This window comes from Haliotis rufescens, unplaced genomic scaffold, assembly GCF_023055435.1.
Source record: "Haliotis rufescens isolate VD_foot unplaced genomic scaffold, xgHalRufe1.0.p SCAF_13, whole genome shotgun sequence".
NCBI lineage: Eukaryota > Metazoa > Mollusca > Gastropoda > Lepetellida > Haliotidae > Haliotis > Haliotis rufescens.
Genome location: NW_025963813.1, coordinates 13,871,574 through 13,879,126, shown reverse-complemented (window position 1 = coordinate 13,879,126; position 7,553 = coordinate 13,871,574). Strand labels below are relative to the sequence as shown.

Genomic DNA, 7,553 nt, shown 5'->3' with positions numbered 1-7,553 from the left:
TGACGGGGTATTCCTGGGTATGACGGTATGTTCCTGGGTATGACGGGGTATTCCTTGGTATGACCGTATGTTCCTGGGTATGACGGGGTATTCAAGGGTTTTGTGGGCTATTCCTCGGTATTGTTGAGTGTTACTGGGTATGACGGGGTATTCCTGGGTAATACGGGGTGTTCTTGGGTATGGCAGGATATCCCGGGTATTGTAGGGTGTTCCTGGGTATGACGGGGTATTCCTGGGTATTGTGGGGTGTTCCTGCATGGTTATTGTGGGGTATTCCTGGGTATTATATGGTCGTCCTGGGTATGACGGGGTGTCCCTGCATGGGTATGACGGGGTATTCCTGGGAATTGTGGGGTGTTCCTGGGTATGACTGGGTATTCCTGGGAATTGTGGGGTGTTCCTGGGTATGACAGGATATTCCTTGGTATTCGGGGGTGTTCCTTGGTATTACGGGATATCCCTGGGTATTGTGGGGTGTTCCTGGGTAGGACGCGGTATTCCTGGGTATTGTGGGGTGTTCCTGGGTATAACGGAGCATTCCTGGGAATTGTAGGGTGTTCCTGCATGGGTATTCTGGGGTGTTCCTGCATGGGTATGACGGGGTATTTCTGGGTATTCTGGGGTGTTCCTGCATGGGTAGACTGGGTATTTCTTGGTATTCTGAGGTGTTCCTGCATGGGTATTACGGTGTATTCCTGGGTATTCTGGGGTGTTCCTGCATGGGTAGAAGGGGTATTCCTGGGTATTCTGGGGTGTTCCTGCGTGGGTATGACGGGGTATTTCTGGGAATTGTGGGGTGTTCCTGGGAATGACGGGATATTCCTGGGTAATCTTCGGGTGTTTGTGCATGGGTATGACGGGGTGTTCCTGCATGGGTATGACGGGGTATTTCTGGGTATTCTGGGGTGTTCCTGCATGGGTATTACGGTGTATTCCTGGGTATTCTGGGGTGTTCCTGCATGGGTATTACCTTGTATTCCTGGGTATTCTGGGGTGTTCCTGCATGGGTAGAAGGGGTATTCCTGGGTATTCTGGGGTGTTCCTGCATGGGTATGACGGGGTATTTCTGGGAATTGTGGGGTGTTCCTGGGAATGACGGGGTATTCCTTGGTATTCTGGGGTGTTGCTGCATGGGTATTCTGGGGTGTTCCTGCAGGGGTATGACGGGGTGTTCCTGGGTATGACGCGGCATTCCTGGGAATTGTGGGGTGTTCGTGCATGGGTATGACGGGGTATTCCTGTGTATTCTGGGGTGTTCTTGCATGGGTATGACGGGGTATTTCTAGGAAATGTGGGGTGATCCTGGGAATGACGGGGTATTCCTGGGTATGACGCGGCATTCCTGGGAATTGTGGGGTGTTCCTGCATGGGTATGACGGGGTATTCCTGTGTATTCTGGGGTGTTCTTGCATGGGTATGACGGGGTATTCCTGTGTATTCTGGGGTGTTCCTGTATGGGTATGACGGGGTATTCCTGGGTATGACGCGGCATTCCTGGGAATTGTGGGGTGTTCTTGCATGGGTATGACGGGGTATTCCTGTGTATTCTGGGGTGTTCTTGCATGGGTATGACGGGGTATTCCTGTGTATTCTGGGGTGTTCCTGCATGGGTATGACGGGGTATTCCTGTGTATTCTGGGGTGTTCCTGCATGGGTATGACGGGGTATTTCTATGTATATCTATGATCTTCTTATCTATGACCAGACTTTAATAAGTAATTTGTCTGACATCGGGGTCCTCTAAGTAAGTATTAACCGTTAGATATAGTATATGCTGAATCAAATCTTGATACAGGCAGTAGTGTTATAAGGATATTATTCAAACTGGGTCTTCAGAAACCCATGCTTTTGTATGAGGTGACTAACGGGATCGGGTTGCCATGGATATCATCGTATACCAACTGCATAGATCGATGACCATGAGGTCAATCACTGGATTGTCTGGTACAGATAGATTATTTACAGACCCCCGTCAGCTGGATTATCGCTGTGTGGCTTGGAGCAACAAACACGATGTGAGTAATTGTGAGTAACCTTACTCTCCCATGTCAGGCAATCACGTCAGAAACATTCCCCTTGAGGTAAACTGGAAGTATGTAAGACGAGAAATCGTGAAAGGAAAGGCCAACAGTACATGCAGAGTAAGTGAGCGAGTAGGATTTTACGCCGCTTTTAGCAATATTCCAACAAAATCACGGCGGAGGACACCAGAAAGGGCTTCACACATCGTACCCATGTGGGGAATCGAACCCGGGTTTTCGGCGTGACAAGCGAACACTTTAACCACTTGCCCACCCCAACGCCCAGTACATGCAGAAACGTGTGGCAGCTTCATGTATTTAGTGGTGGACTGTCAATCACTGGATTGTCTGGTCCAGACTCGATTATTTACAGACCACCGTCAAAAAGCTGGAATATTGCTGAGTGCGGTGTTAAACAACAAACACACACATACAGTGGTTGATTGAACATATCCCTAGATTTACGGTGGGGATCAAAGTAACTGGTGGCTCTAGAGGTGTGTCCAGTGGCTGCACATGCCCTTATTTCACCTTGTATTTAAGTGTCAATCTATTGTGAGATGTAAACATTGTGACAGAATTACTTTAAAAATGACAATATCCACGGACCACGGCACGTGACACGACAAGCCAATCAGGAGCGACTTTGGTAAATGGGTCGTCCGTGCAGCATGTGCAGATCAGCCTTGTCCTCCGCCCTGTGTGGTCGAGCTGTGAATGTTTAGCGTTCCGGCGGGCAGCCTTCCTTGTTGACACTTACATTTGGTGGCAGGTGAAGAACATTTGAAGATACAACAAATGAAAATACACCGTGTGAGTGAAAATTGACTTTGTATTTTATTTTCGTCAAAGTTTTTGTTGAGTGTGCCACAAAGTCGGGCCAGCATGCCCGACCCAGAGAGTTTTCGGGTGGCTCTGGGACCCCCAAACAGCTTGGACTTTCGGGGGAAGTTTGAAAATGGCAATTAATTATCCTAAGCAAATAACATTTTCGCCATGGATCGAGATCATTTACGAAATGAAAGCCTGGGGATTTGTTTCTTTTTTGACGACCCGCACTTTGTTTTGAGTGTTTCATCTGTCCCTGTGAATCAAAGTCTGACAGGACTATTTTACGTAAACAAAACGCAGGTACTGATTTCCATACTTTGGCTCAGAAAGCTCCTCAAAACATTGATGATTTTGCATTTAAAATACAGGAGGCTGGTCTTTCATGTACAAAGTTAAATAAGGAAGAGTTTTGTGCTCTACGTGAAGTGATGTTCTGTATTCCAAGTCATTGTTTGTCAAAACCTGCCCACATATGACAGTATCTTGCAGGCGACGAGTCATGTCTGCATGAATGAATCCCAGATCATGCTGACAATACTGCAGTTTGCGTGTTAAATGTTTATTTTGAAAAAGATGAACAGATTGAACGGAGTGAGTATTTTCAAACCAATACAGGTTTAAGTTGCCAGGTCTATTGGTTCCGGAAGACCCGGGTTAGAATAGGTCTTCAGCAACCCATGCTTGACGTAAAGGGCGACTAGGCTTGTCGTAAGAGGCGACTAACGGGATCGGGTGGTCAGGCTCGCTGACTTGGTTGATGCATCTCATCGTATCCCAATTGCGTGGATCGATGCTCATGACGTCAATCACAGGATTCTGGTCCAGACCGCCGTCATGTAGCTGAGCGCGGCGTTAAACAACAAACAGTAAGTGAGTATATATGGTTTTACGCCGCTTTTAGCAATATTCCAGCAATATGACGGCGGGGGACGCCAGAAATGGGCTTTACTCATTGTACCCACTGGATGTCTTGACCCGTGACGATCCGGGGTAGAATAGGTCTTCAGCAACCCATGCTTGACGTAAGAGGGACTATCATGATCGCGTGGTCAGGCTCGCTTACTTAGGTGGTGTATGTCATCGTATCCCAATGGCGTGGATCGATGCTCATGATGTCAATCATTGTCTGGTCCAGACTCGATTATTTACAGACCGCCATCATATAGCTGGAATATTGCTGAGTGCGGCGTTAAACAACAAATAAACATATGCACAATAACAGGTTAGGTTAAGTCAGTGAGTGGGTATGGTTTTAAGCCGCTTTTAGCAATATGACGGCGGGGGGGGGGGCGCATGAAATGGGCTTTACTGATTGTAACCGGCCTTCAGGGTGACGAGCGAACGCTTTAAACCACTTGGCTACCCGACCGCCCAACATGTGATGATCGAGTGATAGGAAGGTCTATGTTCAAACAAACCAACAGCTGTGGGACTTCAGCGAGCCTGAGTTTAAAATAGGGCATGTGGATGATTTACACCCGAAAGAGTCGGTAGCATTGCGTAGTGAATACAAATTCAGGAGTGCCATTACGTATATTATCAAGTGCACTTAAATTCACCTTCTGTTTCAATTAACTTGCTGCACTATGACACTTACAGTACACTTGCCTGCTCCTTGTTTACGTTGTCTTGTCCCAACTCCGTGTATTCAGTGTGTGTATATAGGGGCGGTCGGGTAGCCTAGTGGTTAAAGCGTTCGCTCGTCACGCCGAAGACCCTGGTTCGATTCCCGACATGGGTACAATGTGTGAAGCCCATTTCTGGTGTCCCCCGCCGTGATATTGCTAGAATATTGCTAAAAGCGGCGTAAAACCAAACTCACTCACTCACTCAGTGTGTGTATACCGTGTGTGACTGCAAAATTTCATTGAAGTCTCTCTTGGGTGCAAGTATATTAAACAAAAACTGTCTTGCAACAATGTATTCCTTGTGGCCGACAATTTATCTTTTTCAACAGTTTGAAGCATAATTCTTTCCCCTAAAATTTACCATCGAACGATCATGTCCCTAACTAGGTTTTCTAATGTTGTAAATATGATGTGTACATACATTATATCAATTTACCTTCAAACTAATTAAAAAAAACCCATTCTCCCCAATTTGTTACAGATTCTGGGTAGAATAGGTTTTTAGCAACCCATGCTTGCCGTAAAAGGCGACTATGCTTGTCGTGAGAGGCGGCTAACGGGATCGGGTGGTCAGGCTCGCTGACTTGGTTGATACATGCCATCGTATCCCAATTGCGTGGATCGATGCTCATGATGTCAATCACTTGATTCTGGTCCAGATTCGATTATTTACAGACCGCCATCATATAACAGGAATATTGCTGAGTGAGGCGTTAAACAACAAACAGTGAGTGAGTGAGTATGGTTTTACGCCACTTTTAGCTTCATATATTACATGTATTAGTGTACATATATCTATTTACGTTCAAAAAGTTCGATTATGGATAAAAATCTTAATTCCTTGAGTTAGGTCCATCTTGTGCTGTGCGTGGTACAGAATGGCGGATCACACTTGTTTATGTAAAGTTACTTTGTACTGACTTATATATTTACATTCAAGTGGTACCCAATGACTAATTCTATACCTGGCGTATCTGACATGACAAAAGTTGTTTGGGGGCACGGGTGACCCAGTCCTCCCTGTACATAGTTGCATCCCTTGAACACGCCAGAAACACATGATCGTGAGTTCGAATTCCTTTTCGTCCCGGTTGTTTCTAGGTCCGTCAGCACCATACCATGCTTTCCTCCCACGCTGGACCGCCTCCGTGGTCTAGTGGTAGAGCGTCCGCCCGGAGAGCGGAAGGCCCGGGTTTCGATCCCCGGCCGCGTCATACCAAAAGACGGTACTTGTTGTTACCCTGTCTGTCGCTCGACATTAAGGGGCTAAAACAAGGACTGGTCGGCTCGGAGTCAGTATACTGTGTCTGAGTGGGGTATTCATGTTAAACTGCGGCATGGTATCTCAGTGAGCTAGCACTATAAATCGGCATCAGTCCGGACTAGTACAAGCAGCCACACAAACACACACACGTACATGTACGCCGCTATATTAGTGCAATAATCTTGGACGCGACGTTAAACCCCATTTCACCTCACCTCCTCCCACACTGTGATATGACCGGAATGAGTGGAGTTAAACCCGACTCACTCACGTTCGTTATGCGTGTCAATGTGTGATATCAGATTGTAATGTTTTATGTGGACGTTGCACAACTTGACTCTGTATTATTTGTCCACAGGGCCTGTCATCAGTCTTCCTAGCTGAGGAAACTATCATCTTGAGAACTAAGTCTTCAACATGCGTTTGCGATTCCATCAAACTACACAGGTTTAGGCAGGAGGCATGGTCATACATTCAGGCTTACACTTGAGCCCGTGGATTTGACCTTCAAAGTGTCATTCTTTAAGGAAAGCGTAGAACATCTTGGTTTCTCAATTTCAGTTGATGGCGTCGGTCCCCCCGTAGTAAGCAGTCCAGGATGGTCCTGTTCCTGGACATGGGAGCAGGTTTGGTTCACTACATTACTTTGATGTATTCCCAATGTTTCGGATTTTGTTTTGCCATGAAAGTATGGGTGTCGCCATGGCGCTGGAGGGCATGGGCATGGGTTGCCCAGTCGCCGCAATATGCGTTCCAATCCCGGTTTGCCAGCACCAAGCATGTAAAAACACGCCCTGGAATATTGACTCGGTGAAACTGAAACAAATATCAAATGTCTGGCGGTGTCTACATCACTAATTCATTTCATGTACAGACCCGAGTATGCCAATTGTGTATTTGAGGAGAAATAAATGTGTAACAACCGCCAGTCTTTCTTGTTATCCATAACACCACCCGGGTAAGAATAGGTGATACATGTGAAGCTGATCCGTGAAGAACCGGGATAGAATAGGTCTTCAGCAGCCCAGGCTTGCCGTAAAAGGCGACTATGCTTGTCGTAAGAAGCGACTAACGGGATCGGGTGGTCAGGCTCGCGGATGTCAATGATGTGTGAAAGTCCGCAAAAGCAATTTCCAGCTAGCAATCGTTGACTTGGAAAGGATTCCACATGCCGAATTCTGTCAACGCATATAAATTTGTCCATTATATTGGAATGACACTGAGAATCGGCACAGTACAGAAGACCCAAAACTATTGTCAACACGTGCGATTGCTAGCTTGAAATTGCTTTTGCGGTCTTTCAGTGTTGAATATTGCAGTCTGCACCAGACAATCAAGTGATTCCAGACTCAATTTATGCAGACTGTCGTCAAAGTTTAAAAAAAAGCAATATTTTCTCGGAAAATCCACACTGCTTGTAGAGAAACTGTACCCGCAATTGGAAAGGAATCCATGAAGTAGTCGCAAAAATATAGCCCTTGTAGTTTCCGAGTACATACCGACGGGATGCAGCTGATAAGAAAACCCTGATGGCTTTTAGACAGTTTATTCAGTCTGCTTGGATCGATGTTCATTTTTTTTAGCCCCCGCCGGGCCAGAATGACCGAAGGGGGATTATGTCGTGGCGCAGTCTGTCCGTCCCCTGTTTTACGGAGCTTCATTTCATTTGCCTAATTGTGAGAGAGGTACTGAGCTTGTGAAATCAAGTCCTACAGATACAAGAGAATATCCCTGACACTCTACACACAAGATGTCAAGAAATCTACTCTTCCAGTTTCCAAAGAATATCACAATATCTAACTATAACTA

The 7,553-nt window shown here is 46.2% G+C and overlaps 1 long non-coding RNA gene across 1 annotated transcript; it reads left to right on the top strand.

Moving 5' to 3' along the window:
* Positions 1-2,415: 2,415 nt before the first annotated feature.
* LOC124111184 lies at positions 2,416-6,668 on the top strand. Its single transcript, XR_007220505.1, has 2 exons — positions 2,416-2,834; positions 6,103-6,668. It is a non-coding gene; the product is annotated as an uncharacterized LOC124111184 (long non-coding RNA).
* The last annotated feature ends 885 nt before the right edge of the window (positions 6,669-7,553 follow it).